The sequence below is a fragment of the Rattus rattus genome, chromosome X (genome assembly GCF_011064425.1).
Source record: "Rattus rattus isolate New Zealand chromosome X, Rrattus_CSIRO_v1, whole genome shotgun sequence".
Lineage (NCBI taxonomy): Eukaryota > Metazoa > Chordata > Mammalia > Rodentia > Muridae > Rattus > Rattus rattus.
The window spans coordinates 112,151,624-112,168,077 of NC_046172.1; the positions used below are offsets into that span (position 1 = coordinate 112,151,624).

At 37.3% G+C, this 16,454-nt stretch overlaps 1 pseudogene; it reads right to left on the bottom strand.

Annotated features, from left to right (window-relative positions):
• Positions 1-5,372: 5,372 nt before the first annotated feature.
• Positions 5,373-6,071, bottom strand: LOC116888152 (annotated as a pseudogene).
• Between the last annotated feature and the right edge of the window lie 10,383 nt (positions 6,072-16,454).

Consider the following 16,454-nt stretch of genomic DNA (forward strand, 5'->3'; position numbering starts at 1 on the left):
TTTTTAATTGGGGAATTGAATCCATTGATGTTATGAGATATTTAGAAATAGTGATTGTTGCTTCCTTTTAGTTTTGTTGTTAGAGGTGGAATTATGTTTGTGTCTCTCTCCTCTTTTGGGTTTGTTTCAAGAAGTTTACTTTCTTGCTTTTACTAGAGTATAGTTTCCCTCCTTGCATTGGGCTTTTCCATCTTTTATCCTTTGTAGGGCTGGATTTGTAGAAAGATATATAAATTTGGTTTTGTCCTGGAATATGGTTTCTCCATCTATGGTAATCAAGAGTTTTGCTGGATATAGTAGCCTGGGCTGGCATTTATGTTCTCTTAGGGTCTGTATGACATTTGCCCAGGATCTTCTGGCTTTCATAGTCTCTGATGTGAAGTTTGGTGTAATTCTGATAGGCCTGCCTTTATATATTACTTGACCATTTTCCTGTACAGCTTTTAATATTCTTTCTTCATTTTGTGCATTTGATGTTTTGACTATTATGTGATGGAAGGAATTTCTTTTCTGTCCAATCTCTTTGGAATTCTGTAGGCTTCTTGTATATTTATGGGCATCTCTTTCTTTAGGTTAGGGAAGTTTTCTTGTATAATTTTGTTGACGATATTTAAGGTCTTGGAAGTTGGGAATCTTCGCTCTCTTCTCTACCTATTATCCTTAGGTTTGATCTTCTCAATGTGTCCTGGATTTCCTAGATGTGTTGGATTAAGAGATCTTCATGTTTTACATTTTTTGATGGTTGTGTCAATGTTCTCTATGGTATCTTCTACCCCTGAGGTTCTCTCTTCTATCTCTTGTAGTCTTATTGCTGATGTATCTACAACTTCTGATCTCTTTCCTAGGTTTTCTATCTCCATGGTTGTCTCCTTATTGTTTCTATTTCCATTTCCAAATCCTGAATTGTTTTATTCAATTCTTTCACCTGTTTGGTTGTGTTTTCCTGTAATTCATTAAGGGATTTATTTGTTTCCTCTTTAAGGGCGTTTACTTGTTTACCTGTGTTCTCCTGTCTTTCTTTAAGGGAGTTATTTATGTCCTTCTTAAAGTCCTCTATCATCATTATCAGATGTGATTTTAAATCCAAATCTTGCTTTTCTGGTTTTTTGGATATCCAGTATTTGCTCTGATGGGAGATCTGGGTTCTGATGATGCCAAGTAGTCTTGGTTTCTATTGCTTAGGTCCCTGTGCTTGCCTCTCACCATCAGGTTGTCTCTGGTGTTAGCTTGTCTTGCTGTCTCTGACAGTGGCTTAACCATCCTCTAAGTAAGCCTGAGTGTCAGCACTTCTGTAGAGACCTGTTTTCTCCTAGCGGGATCTGTGTGCAGAGATCTCTGAGATTGGGTCATCTCCAGATGCAGGCAGAAACCAGAAGGGTCCTGTCTCAGACTGTTCCTTGGATTCTTTGTCCTGAGGGCTCCAAATGGGTCACTTGGTACAGAAGAGTTGGTTTTACCTCTGCTCTCCAGAGTGGCATTGCTCCTAGTGACTGGCTTTCACATCCCTGTGTAGGCAGAGACTGGAACTATCCTTTCCCTGACTGCTCCTAGGTTCCTGTGTCCACAGGGCGCTAGGTGGGTTCCTGTTGGACCAGAAGTGTGAACAGAAGTAGTGGTCTCCCCTGAGCTCTCAGGACTGTCCACACTTCTGATAGTCCAGCTCTCTCCCCCATGAGATTTGGGTACAGAGAAGTGTTGAACAGGGTCATCTCCAGGCACAGGCTGAAACTGGGAGCAGCCATTGACTTTCACTGGGGCAGTATTCCCTCTCTTCCAAGTGGATTACATCAAAAATTGTAACTCATCATTGTCTTAAACCAATATCATCCTTATATCTTTCTAAAGCATCAGTGGCCACACAAATGAATCTTCCAGTCTCCTGGATTACCTTAGGGATTCATCTGTGGCAATGAAGCAAAGATAAGCTCACCAACAAAATATGGAAATGCCCACAGAAGCAGAGGACTAAGTTTAAGAGGGGCAACAAGTCCTGTTCTTTCTCACACTGGAGAAAAAAATGAAGCAATATATACCAAATCAGATATAGAGACAAGAAGACAATTAAAAAGGGATCTTATCTCAGAAAAGTATGAAAAAGCATTTGTTAAGTCAGGGATGAGTGAAAAGCTTAGCAGAGAGCTAAGAGAACTGTGGTCATAGGCTAGCAAGATGGATCAATGGAGAAAGGCGCTTGCTGCAAGCTGGATGACCCAAGTTCAATCCTTACGACTCGGTGGTTTAAAGAGTAAACCAATGCTGACAAGTTATTCTCTAACCTCACATATATACAGTGGCATTGGTGTTTCCTGTATAACACACACACACACACACACACACACACAGAGAGAGAGAGAGAGAGAGAGAGAGAGAGAGAGAGAGACATAAAAATAAATTAATTAAAAAATGTTTTTAAGAGCTGACATCAGAAATTCTCTGATGTTAAAATGTTCAAATGGTTAAAATACTGCATCAAGGATCCTGAATGTCATTCTCAAGTAAAGGTCCAATTGTTTATGGTTTTTGAAAAATGGCAATAGGTTGTGACTCAAATAAATATTTTAGACAGTTATTCAATGGCTAAAAGATAGATATCCTTGGTGTATAGTGGCCCATTTAAACAAGTCCATTGAAACCACATTCTAGATACAATATAAAATGATTTCCTTAAGGATGCTACCAACATGGGATGGAAAATAAGCTCCTTACCATTAACCTTTCTGATCATTATTACTATTTCTTGAAGTAATGTGTTTATGGCCTCTGTTTTTATTATGATACTTTCCAACTGTTAGCATTATTTGGATCAGCTTTAAACCTTCTTTAAACCTTTGAGACAGAGAAAAAGGATAGCCACACAAAATACAAAGCCTATTAAATTATTATACAAATAGTAATCTTGAATCGTCTACTTAAAAAGATTGCTCATTCACATCAAATGTGTTTTGAATGCCTAATCTCAAATATAACTTCCTTTTTTTCTCTCTTCATATATGATTACTATCCTGAATTTCATAGTAATCATTTTTCTGCCATTCCTATGATGTTATTATCCAAAAGTAAATTGTTAGACAATATAAAATATAGCATCATTCACTTTTGTTAAAGACTCACTATGGGGCTAAAGTGTTGGCTCAATGATTAAAAGAGTGTGATGCTCTTCCACCGAATATGTATTCAATTCCTAGAACCTATACAGAGTCTCAGACATGCATGAGGAGAGTATACAAATTTATAGGCAAATGTATAAAATAAGTATAAATAAACATTTAAAAAGGAAAAGACTCAGTTTCTTTTGTAAATATATATGTATATGTATATATATATATATATATTCATCTTTAAGTGTTCTAGTCCTGTTCCTTACAATCTATGTGCTAAAATGTCTGTGATATTTTCTCCATGATCTTCATGCTGCTGATTGCACAGTCATGGTACAATTCAACATAAAGCTCAGTATCCCCTGGTAGAACAATGTCCTGTTCAATTTCAGGTTTTCACTTTTCTATAACTATTCCAGATAATGATCAATAATAAAATAACCATGTTCTATCATTTTATTGTCACTTGTTGGATGAAATTTTATTTTCGGGTAGTTTGTGTGCTAAATAATAAACAAATATAATGTGTGGTGTGTGATTCTGTGAATTTTAGTGTATTCACAAAGTCTCATGTTCATCAACATTCTTTATGATTTTTCTTTCTTTGTTCTAGTAATGCTGAATTTTTATTGCATGTGTTTATCACTGAAGTTTCTTGAGTTGTCAATTAATTATTAGAAGTTATGTTAATAAGTTCAGTCTTTATCAAGTGTGTGTGTGTGTGTGTGTGTGTGTGTGTGTGTGTGTGTGTGTGTGTGTGAATGTGTATGTAGTTGGGGTTAGGGCGATCTTTCAACGCTTAGCAGTGTTAACTATGCCTTAGCCTTCACTTCCTTTTTGCACAGAGAATGACTACTGAAAGTAAACAGTACAGCAATTTTTCATGTTTATGTGGAGTAAATCCAAAAATATGTGTATCCTATATTACCAAGAATATGTTGGAACTTTGGAAATTTCTAATAGACATTTCTTCATCATATATTTTCTCTTAATAATCTTGGGCAGCCAACTAATTACTCCCTTAGTTATCTGCTATCTCAGAAAAATTTAAACAACAGTGCCAAGAAAAGTCTTTTTAAAATGATTTTAACTTTTTTACTGTTAGCTTATTAATCATATATTCTCAGACACTTTGCCATGAATAAAGCAACAAAAATAAGGCAATGTTGCAAGATGTGCTTTACATAAAAACATTTGTTTTCACTATATCAACATTAAACTCAGAAGAAGCATCTTCATTGACTAAATGTTTAATGTTTCAAAAGTAAAAGTAAACTTTACTTTTTAGGAATCTTCTAAACAGGGTCAGAAAAAAATAAGTACAGTTTTTAATGACAGTATCACAATTTTTATTAAATTATTTTATTTATTTATATTCTAAAAGTTACCCCATTCCAGATCTCCCCTCCCTAAGATCTCTACCCCATCCTTCCCCCCCAACAGCTCTGAGAGGAAAATGGAGAAAAACTTGAAGCAGCCCCACTGAAACCAGGGGCAAGAAAAAAAGTAGTTTTTTCTCTCTTTCTATGAACTAAATAGCTAGCAACTATAATTGGGAATGGTCACATGCCCAGATATGTAAAACTGTCATGGGAACCTTGCACTCTACAAGCCTAGGAAGCCAGCAGAAATAATGACTAAACCCCATGCAACAGAGATGTAAAGTTAACTCTACACATTTTTTTTACAGTTTTCAAATCCTTGCTTCTAAAACAATTTTAGCACATTGAATGAGTACAGCAGGTCATTTATGAAATGAAAAACAAAATATATACCTAGTCTTTGAAATTCAAAAAATGTTTAACATGAACAGTATTTGAGATATAAAATTGCACTAATTGTTTCTAAATATGATTTATGCAATCAAGATTTTCTTAAACAAGCCAGGCCACAGGAATGCAATGTATACAAACAAACAGTTATGTATATTCCATACACATTCTTCCTATATTGGCATAACTGTTTCTGAATGAAGGTTTATGTTAAGGTTTAAGATGTAACCACTTTAAAAGGCAACTTAGTAAAATTACTATTCACTTAAAAATAAGCATCATCTCATACCAGACTCCTGAATTTTCAAACTTACATGTAAAAATACATTTGCATCTTAAATTTCTCAAAAAAGCACATTTTGTGTAGAAAGGCAGCAAACTTTTAAACCCGCCAATTTGCTGAGAATGCACTACTTTTTACTAGTAACAATAATATTCATCAAGATGTTGGCAACAAGATGTAGTACAGTGTACATTTCATACAGAGTATTTCTCCCTTGAATTATGTTCCAGAAGGGGGTGGAACACCTCCTTGGCTGTGGGAAGTTGGCATATTTGATGGACTGTGTAAGCTTGTCTCCTTGTACACAAACCAAGTATATCCTCCCCAAAGTATATTCAGAAAGCCAAAGATCACAGATATATTTAGGGATCAAATACTAGTCACATAGACAAATCAACATGACATTCCTGACTTACAAGGCTCAAGTTCCTTAATAATATTGTGCCTGGTAGCTATTTTAATATCTGTAACAGCTTTAGCCAAAGCTGAGGCACTCAAACAACCGCAAAAATAGTAGCAACATTAGTAACAATAAAGTCAATCTTGGGAAGTTTATGACTACCTCTGTAGAGGTTTGTTTAACCAACATAGGGCAGCAATACGGTACAAGAACATGGAGACTGCAAATGTAATTTAGAATTGTACAGAAGAGTAATCACCTATGAGACCATGGTTTTTCCAGGTCCCATCATACACATTGACATTTGGAGGTGTAAGAAATGATGCCTGATTCAACGTGAATGGATAAACAATAGTAGCTGTAACCATCATATAGTATGGGCAACTCACTTGAGTTTTTGTTTTGCCCTTAAATTCACCATAGGTGGCAAAAGTAAAGACAGAAGCAAATCACTCAAGAACCTTGATGAATCTGAGCAGGTCCTTGAGTGGGTTGAGGTTGATCTGGAAGGCAGACATCCTCTGAGGGAAAGGAGGAAAAAAAGCAGGAAAAGTCTTTTTATACAAGCTTGTCTATGTGTTAAATGTAATCAAGACAGCCTTCAAAACCCAGATGCTTCCAGGAAACCATCAGACATATTAAATCACCACAATTCTTTGGAAATAAGGTTTTAAAAGATCTTCCATATCATCTGACCTTATGCAGTAGCTTGTAAGGTGCTGGGATGCTTTAATGAAGATTTGAGTTGTTTGTTTCCAAGGCTGGCTACCATTGAAATAAAGAGATGGGGGTAGAAATGATAGGAAAGTGTTCCAAAGCTTACAAGTCTTATTTGAATAGAGCCATTTTCTTAAATAAAATCTTCCCAAAATTCTACTAGCCTATTGTTAATTTCCAGATTCCCAAAATATTTTCTCTCCCCACCATCCCCCCTCTCATTTTTCTTAATACAATTTTAGATGAAAAAATTATTAGAGATACAATAAAAGAAACTATTCTCTTTTTACAATACTTTCATACTACACAGTAAAAATAGAAAACTGTTAGTCTTCTATGTTTTTATACCCTACCATCCTTGGAAAATCATCAGTTATTATATTAAAATGTTATTTTTAATGTTTTAATTGAAAGAGAATTCTGTCTGATTTTCTCTTTTCTCTCCCCTTCCTTCCCAAGACCCTCATAGATAGATAGATAGATAGATAGATAGATAGATAGATAGATAGATAGATAGATAGATAGACAGACAGATATCCTGATGAGTCTACTTTTGTTCTTGTGTATATTATTTTACAACTGACCCATCTACACTAGACAATCAACAAGGGTAGCTCATCCTTGGGCAAGGCTAATTCTCCTTCTTCCAGCAGCCAATAGTTATATGTAACTCTTCAGATTAACTAAAGATGGTGGTACCTCTGAGATTTCCCCTCATGAGCATGTATGTTAACATGTTCATTGATATGTATATTCTTCTGACCTTGTTTATACAACCATTTCTAGAAGATATTGTTTCACTTCCTAGTATCCTGTCTCTTAAAATCTTTCCATGTCATCTCCTGTAATGTTCTTGGCAGGAACTGTGGTGTAGATGTATCCATTAAGACTGGGCTACCCACAATCTCTTGATCTCTGCAATGTGTCCAGTTGTGGTTTCTGTGTTCGTCTCCATTTACTATAAAAATAGTTTTCTGTGATGAGGGGTGGTAGCTAGCTAGACTTACCCAGGAGAAATGCCTCATAAACAAAGAGGGTTCATGAGCCTTCATTCTTCAACTAGGCTTGTGGGTTTGCAGATAGAGGAAGGTTGGGAACTCAGTTATTTTTAAAGGGTATTGCAAACTTACTAATTGAAACTATATTTCAAACTATTGAATTTTTATAATTATTATACTTAAACGTATACCTTCTTCCAGTGGTGCTTCTTTAAGTTGACTCACGGTTTATTTTGACAGAAGTCAAATGACTAGGATAGTCCCAAAATCTAGGATATTAAGATGTTTCAGATACATTTTGTTCATTTCTTGCCTCGAACCATGAATCAACCATTTTTCCAAGAGCCTTAGTTTCTTTTTATGAAATAGTACAAAGCTAAAATCAGAGTACTAAGGCTGCTCACTGCTAATAGATTCACCATTGCCTCAGGGCTGTCTGAGACCAACAAAGAGAAAATACATGTAAGGATAAAAATAGTGATATTTTAAGTTCAAGACTATACAGCTTAATCTCTTCTGTACTCCATTTCTATCTCATTTCTTTAACACAGAGAATCTTGTCTTTTTCACTGAAATGGAAATAACTGTTTCTCAAGCACCTTTTTTTCCTCTTTTATAGGTGGTAGACCCATTTAGAATATATGATCTGAAAGATTCTACAATTACTCCATATAAGAAAAAAATTGTCAGACATGGTTTTACATGCCTTTAATATCAGAATTAGGGAGACAGAGACAGATGTATCTCTGTGGGTTCAAAAACCAGTCTTGTCTATGACTAGTCTCAACAAGGAGAAATCTCTTACAAGGCTCTACCCCTGAATGAAAAGCTACAGGTAATCAACAGCTGCTATGAGAGAGAGTCAATATTCTCCACGGACAGTCTTCTCCAATCCCAAGTAGTCAGCCCTAAACATATATGCATATAACCAACATTAAATGGACTCAGAAAGTTTTATATGTGTACAATAATACTAAAGAAAAGGATGTCATGAATTTAAGAGGGAGTGGAAGGGACACAAAAAGGGTTGGAGACAGGACAGGAAAGTATAGGGTGACACTCATATAAATACTGTACTCATAAATTTCTTTAAAAAATAAGGCACACAATACTTACAAAGCAATACTACTCCAACCTCTATCAATATGTATGGGTGCTGCAGCCTCTCGGTGTGGCCTGACAGACTGTGAGGAAGGCTGTCACATCGCCATAGTAGTTTTAATGCCCACATCCACTGACCCACTTCGTGACACAAGATAAGAGTATCACGAGTTAGGCTCAGATTGGGTCCAGACCATGGCAGTGACTGCTTCACCTATCTTTATGGAAGTGCCTTCAGTGAAGTGTTGGCAGTCTGGCACCTCCCCATAGTGAGATGGTTGGATACCCCAGAGTTCAGGTAGACTCCCCATTGGCCCAAAGGCTGCATACAAATGCCTGCTGCTTCACAGTACAGTAGATGTGCACCCATGGTGGTCCAGAGTGACTTGATCTCGCTCAAACCCTCCTGGATCCTGGTTCACTCAAGTATGTTTGTTGAAAATAGTTTTAATATTTCGTATAAATTAATCCCAGCTTCTCCCATGTGATCTGGTTGTATTATATGAAAAAGGCCTAGTCACATAACCAGGCTATATTCTTTTCCTTTTCACTCTCACTTTGGACTTAATGTTAAGAGTAATTGCATACTTGATGTGACTGCAGCCATCTCCATGTTTATGTTTGTCAAGAAGTGTATAACAATTTTTTGATTGTGTATAATTCATTTCCTTTATTACCTTGCTAAAGTTATGCAAATTAACAGTCTTGTCACTAAACAGTGCTTATAATTAGTAACTTTTATATATAAACAAACTTGGGCTTTCTGTGAGAGCACCAACTGCTATTAACTGACGAGCTTATACCTCCCTTTATTTATTTATTTATTTATTTTTTACTTTTAGCCAGAGATAGGATTCTCATGGCTATTCTAACGTCACAGATCCTCTTCTGTTACCATTGTGCAATGTTAAACAATATGAAAATTGCATCGGAGATTCTATCAGTGTTTATTTCTTTAACTTTACATCTGGCTTTTTTTTTTACATTTGTCTATTATTTCTAACATACTTTGTAATCCTACTCTCTACTGCCAAGAATTCTTTTAATATTGACTTCATCATAAAAAGGAGCATTCTGGTGAACTCCGCTCCTGGCTTTTCTTCATCTCTCTCTCTCTCTGTATGTCTGTGTGTGTGTGTGTGTGTGTGTGTGTGTGTGTTTGTGTATATGTCTGTGTGTCTGTGAGTGTGTGTGTTGCTGAGGAAGGAACCCAGGACCTTGTGTATACTAGTCAAGCACTCTACCACTTAACTACATCTGCTTTCTCACATTAGATCTTAACATAAACTCAGATAATCTGTTATTTTAAATTCATCTATTTGATATTTTGCATACACTTTCCTGTATATCACATTATTTTTATATTAATCACTTTTATTGATTTCATGTCATTCTATTAATTTTTAAATGCCCTAAGTTTATTGCATCTCTATAACCCCTATTGGGGTTATATCCAGATTTCCATTATAATAAATAACAGATATTGCTTTTCTTCTCCTGAGTTATAACTTTAAAACAACTGCCCAAGTGAGATTATTTAGTGAAAAGGTATGAACATTTTTATGGCTTTTGCTAAAACCTGCCAGAGTGTTCATCAAATTGACTGAAATCATTTATAATGCCACTAGAAATGTATAAATGTTTCAATTTTCCCAAAAGTCTCATCACTGCTTTTAATGTTGTTCCTTTATTATTGCTACTTTTAGATGTATAATGTGACATGTCACCAATGTTTTAATTTGCACTTCATTTATTGTTGGCAAGAATGCACCATTTCAATGTTAATATACTAATGGTGTTTCAGCCTATGTAGTCATTCTTCATATTCTTAAGTCACCACCCAGGAAACTTATGTAAACTTCTACAAACCTTCAATGTGTCTTAAGATCCATCTAGAATCCTAGGTAAAAAAAATTAAATTCTCTATTTTTTTTCAATTAACTGGTTTCCTGACTTTTAAACATTTTAGTTGTGTTGACTTCTTATATAATGCTACCTGTTTTCTCCTTTGTAATGTAGCTTCCACCTTTAATCAAATATTACCATCACGGATTGAATATGTGTTCTATTTTCTCCTGTTTTTTTTTATTATCTAGCATTAATTTTTAATAGTTTTTAATTACACATACATAAATAGTGTATGCTACATGTGTGCAAGTATAGATGGAAGGAAGAAGAGAGTGTTGGGTTTTGTGAAGCTAGAGCTAAAAACAGCTGTGAGCCATCAATGTGACTGCTAAAATGTCAGATCCTCTGGAAGAATAGCAAATAATCTTAATTCCTCAGCCATCTCTCTGGCCTCAAGCCACGATGTTTAATACTGTAGAATTTTTGTGTTATTTAACTTTTCAATTGATTATGTGTATTGTTCATGTGCAGGGGACTATGTGCACATTCATGGGGGTTCCCTTGGAGGACAAAAGCATTGGACCCCCCAGGGATGGAGTGACAGAAGGTGTGAAACTTACATCTTGTGCTGGGAATGGAGCTCAGGGTACTAGGTGCTAGGAATAGAACCCTGGTTAGTTTTGGCTATTGATGATATAGTGGATGGGTATACATTCTTATTAATTTTAACAGTAATGTTAAACTATCCCAATATCATCTGTGAAAATAATCTTATTTTGTGTTACCTTATTTAATTTGTCTGGACCTATAATGGGCAGATATATACATTGAGAAGAGACTGAACTCTTCTTTTGCTGAGGGAATTCAACAAGACTCAAGCAGGCTAAATTATTAGGTTGCTTTTTGAGAAACAAAGGCAAAATCACTGCTATTTTATCTAGTGTCCAGACAGCCATCTCTTCAGAAGTACTCAAGAAGCCTTTCAGTGCCTTCCCTCCTTCCTTTTTTCTTTTTTCTATAAGTGGTTCTTTGCCTTATTGTTATGGAGACAATGAGGTAACAAAAGCCACTGGTTCTTTTGTGTTTTGTGGATTAAAAAAAATTGGTGGAGGTAGAGAGAGCCAACATGTGTATCCACAGGCCTTTTCTTAGAAATCTCCCTTGTTTGTACATTCATTGTTCTCTAGGACCTAACTCTTCTCTGACAAAGGCTAGTAAATTACATTAACCAGAAAAAAGAATACTTTGGAGAGTTTGGAGTGACAATCATATTTCCAGACATCCCTAATATTAGGCACGATATATGTTGCTGAGTACAAAATGAGTCACTGTAAAGGGAGTTGTGTCTTCCTGGTGGGCAGAACAATTATTTTCCCTATGGTATCACTGACAAGTAACTCTATTAACCAAAGTTTGATAAAGCAAATACACCAGGCATTTTTCAAAATCAATTGTATGTTCAGGGTTTTTTTTTATTTATTCTTTAATCTTTTTTACAGTCCAGACTTTATCCCCCTCCTGCTTCACCCTCCGATGGTTCCATATTCCTCACCTCCTCCCTGCCATCTCCAAGAGGATGTTTCCACAACCCACCCACACACTACCAGATCTCCCCACACCCTAGGGCCTCCAGTCTCTTGAGGGTTAGGTGCATCTTCTCTCACTGAGGCCAGACCCAGAAGTCCTCTGCTGTATATGTGTTGAGGGCCTCATATCAGCTGGTGTATGCTGCCTGGTTGGTGGCTTGGTTTCTGAGAGATCTCAGGGATCCAGGTTAGGTGAGAGTGCTGGTCCTCCTACAGGGTTGCCCACTTCCTCAGCTTCCTCCAGCTTTTCCCTAATTCAACCTCAGGGGTCAGCAGCTTCTGTCCATTGGTTGGGTGTACATATCTGCATCTGACTCTTTCAGCTGCTTGTTGGGTCTTTCTGAGGGCAGTCATGATAGGCCCATTTTTGTGAATGCCCATAGCCTCAGTAATAGTGTCAGGCCTTGGGGCCTCCCCTTGAGATGGATCCCAAGTTGGGTCTGTCACTGGACCGCCTTTTCCTCGGGCTCTTCTCCATTATTGTTCCTGCAGTTCTTTCAGACAGGAAAAATTATGATTCAGAATTTTTGACTGTGGGATGGCAACCCCATCCCTCCACTTGGTGCCCTGTCTTTCTTCTGGAGTTGAGCTCTACTTTCCTCTCCCCACTGTAGGGCATTTCATTAAGGTCTCTCCCTTTGGGTTCTGAGAGTCTCTCACCTCCCAGGTCTCTGGTACATTCTCGAGGGTGCCACCACCTCCTACCTCCGAAGGTTGTATGCATTCTTCTCCCTGAGACTTTACATGTCTTAGTAGCTGAATATTTAAGGAATAAGTAAAATAGGAAAGAATCAGACAGTGCTTTAGGTTTTACAAGGCACCCAAAGATCATTTTGTACTTGCATGTAACCCCACAATACTATAATTCCTCAGAGGAGTACACTGTTCTCTGATATATATAATTTCAAAGGATTCTTCTTTCTTTTATTAGGTTTTCTTAATCTGTGAAGTATCCAGCTTGCCAGATCCTCTGGTATGCCAAAGAATGTAGACAGATACAAAAAGGGCCATCAATAATTTTGGAATTAAATTGAGTCTTCATGGCATAAATTTGCACAAGAAGGACTTTGTGCCTTTGCCAGTCTTTGCTGTAGTTTAACTAAGCTGGCACCCTTCTGTGCTTAGGTAGCAATAAAATGAATGATCCAAAAACTGCTTAGACGGCAAATTTCAATTTTTAGCTATCCAGGCTAGGACTCTGGAGACAAACTTTCCTACTACTCACTGGGCCTGCAATTAAAGCAAAGAACAGCTGTGTACAACCAATTTAAGCTTATCACCAACTAGCTTACAAATGAAATGAAGACTATGGTTATTTTATTTGGCTTTGACAATTACTATGGGGTAACCCCTAATCTACTCTTTAACTGTTTTCCTGGATACCTCCCCAGTGACATACAGCAGATACTTGCTGTTTCTCCAAGCCCTGTGTTCATTGTCCATCTCCCCTCATGATGGTCTTGGCACCAAAATGTAGTACAGCCAATTATAGTTTATCTCAGATTAGTTTACAAATAAATGAGACTCAGACTGTGGTTATTTTATATGGTTAAAACCAATTACTGGAGGGATAAGACGTAGATGAGATTGGAGTGACCTGGTTGGAGAAGAAGTTAAGAGGAGAAAGAAGAAGAAGAAGCTGGAGGAGGAAGGAGAAGCCAACATGGGTTAGGTGAGTCATGAAAATGTGGCCCTGAGGGCTGGAGTTAAGAACAGTGCAAATGAAACATAGAAAGTAGTAAATAATAATTTGGGGTTATTTTTTTAAGTAGATTCTAATAGCATAGAGGGTAGATATCTGCCCAGCTCTAGTGCTGATTAGGGCTTAAATTCTAAATAAGAAAAATTTGTGTGTGTGTTTTTTCTGGGAATTGAATGATCAAAGGCGGGGTAAAAACTCTAGATTGGAATTAAAATTTTTTACAACAAACTATGTGAACACAGACAGTGTCACATCTTGCAGAACAAATGTGCAGAGAAATTTCCAGGAGGAGAATCCATATTTTCTGAACTCCTACTGTGAGTCAGACACCATTTTAGGTACTTTAAGACATTCCTTCTATTGTTCTCAAAACCTTGGGGTGTTGACAGATTGCAAAACTTAGAGGAGTTGGGGAGCTATTCAGGCTCATCAACAGTAGATGATGCAGCTAGAACTGGGATCAGGGTCTTTCTCAAAGCCTCTGCTTCAAACCAACTGAACTTAGATGGAGCACAAGCAATTTAGCAATGGTAAACTGGGGATACACACAAGATTATTAGTACGGGAGACCAGGTAGGAATGCCAGTTCTCAGTCTTCTTGTTACCCCTCTGCTTACCAGTAACAGTGACACAGAGAACTATAGGATGTAGAGGGAGGCAAAAAGAAAGACAGCAAAATGGAAAACAATTACAAACTTTTCGGTGGTTATCTTCATGACCTGAGAAGCAAGAATTCCCTTATCTCTTGGTGTTATGTGAAGGCCAATTCTCTTAAGGGGAGTTAGAATGGTATTAAAGAGAAACTGAACACACATGTGCCTTCTAGGAAACACCTGTTAAAATATTCCATTTGTTCTAGAAACCAAGTCACATGTATTTCATTATCCCATTGTGAGGGAGGCACTTTTTATCATCCTGTCTTTTTTGATACCCTCCCTTTAATCTGAGCTCTGTTCTTCTCACAGTCCTTTCTCAACTCCCTCCTGACAGCACACAACATGGTTAGGTACTTTCTTCAGGAGATACCAGCAAGTTTATTTCATGGCCACATTTAAATGTTCTTCAATGTTTTTGAAATTATTTGTATGTATTTATTTGTATGGGGCTATGTATCTTAATTCCAGATGCCCATGGAAGCCAGAAGAGGATAATGGATCCTGTGAAGCTGTAGTTGTAGACAGTTGTGAGCCAGCCACCTTTCCTGGGGATTGGTAACCCAACCTGGGTCTTCTGCAAGATCATTAAGCTCTCTTAAACACTGGGCCATCTCGCCACTCCCAGATGGTTTTAATTTTGATTGTGGTTAAATATGAATAACAAAATATCTGTTCTAACAACTTAAGTGCATAATTATGTTAGGTATTGCATATGGTTATGTATCAGCACTCTAAAAACATCTCATTTGTTGAACAAAAAGCTCTAGACCCACTTATAAACTGTCCTTGCCTCTATCCATCCATCCCTTGCCTCCTACCATTCTACTGTCTCTGCCTATGATTATGAATGCTCTCCATACATTATATAAATGAACCCATACATTGTCTTTTTGTTATTAGCTTATTCTATTTAACATAGTGTCCTCTGGGTTCACTCACAATGTAGTTCAAATTTTCCACTCAAAGTCTGACTACCATTCCATGGTATGTATCTATCATATTCTCAGTTCATCTGTCTTTGAAAATATGTTTATTTCTATTGTTTGGTTGTCTTGATAAATCCTATGAACGTGGGTGTACAAGCAAATACCATAGCCCCTGCTTTCAGTTCTTCTGGTATAATGACTAGATTATGTGATAGTTTGATTTTGACTTTTCATACTGTACCATGTTGCATTTCACCCACAATGCATATAATTCCAACTTCTCCATCTTCCTGTGAACACTTAAAAAATATCCAGGATATTTTTCTTTGTATAGATGCCATCGCAGCATGTATGAAACAGTAGCTCACTGCACTTCTCATTTACATTTCCCCAGTGATCAAGGATGATAGTCTTCTTGTCATCTGCTTCTTGGCCAATCATATATATTTGAAGAGATACTACTTAAGTTCTTTTGCTAGAATTTTTTTTATCAAATCATTTTGTTGGATATTTTCTTTATTTACATTTCAAATGTTATCCCCTTTTGTGTTTTCAGTCTGGAAACACACCATCCCATTCCCCCAACCCCTGCCTCCATAAGGGTGCTTCCCCACCCACCTACCCACTCCCCCATCACCTCCCTGCCCTTGAATTCCCCTACAATGGGGCATCAAACCTTCACAGGACCAAAGGCCTCTCCTCACACTGATGCCCAATAAGGCCATCCTCTGCTATATATGAAGCTGGAGACATGGGTCTCTCTATGTATACTATTTGGTTGGTGGTTTAATCCCTGGCAGTTCTGGGATATCTGGTTGGTTGATAATGTTGTTCTTCTTATAGAGTTACAAACCCCCTCAGTTACCTCAGTCCTTTCTCTACCTCCTCCACTGGGGACCCTGTTCTCAGTCCAGTGGTTGGCTGCAGGCATCCACCTCTGTATTTGTCAGGCTATGGCAAAGCCTCTCAGGAGACAGTTATATCAGGCTTCTGTCAGTTTGCACCTCTTGGCCTCCCCAATAATGACTGGGATTGGTGACTGGATGTGGGATGGATCCCCAGGTAGGGCAGTCTCTGGATGGCTTTTCCTTCGGTCTGCTCCACACTTTGTCTCCATATTTCTGCCTGTGAGTATTCTGTTTCCCCTTCTAAGAAGTCCTGAAGCATCAACACTTTTGTCTTTCTCTTCTTCAGTTTCATGTGGTCTTTAAATTGAACCTTGGGTATTCTGAGATTTGAGGATAATAGCCACTTATCAGTGAGCAAATACCATGTGTCTTCTTTTGTGTTTGGTTACCTCACTCAGGATATTTTTATTCCATCCATTTGCTTAAGATTTTCATGAAGTAATTGTTTGTTTGTTTGTT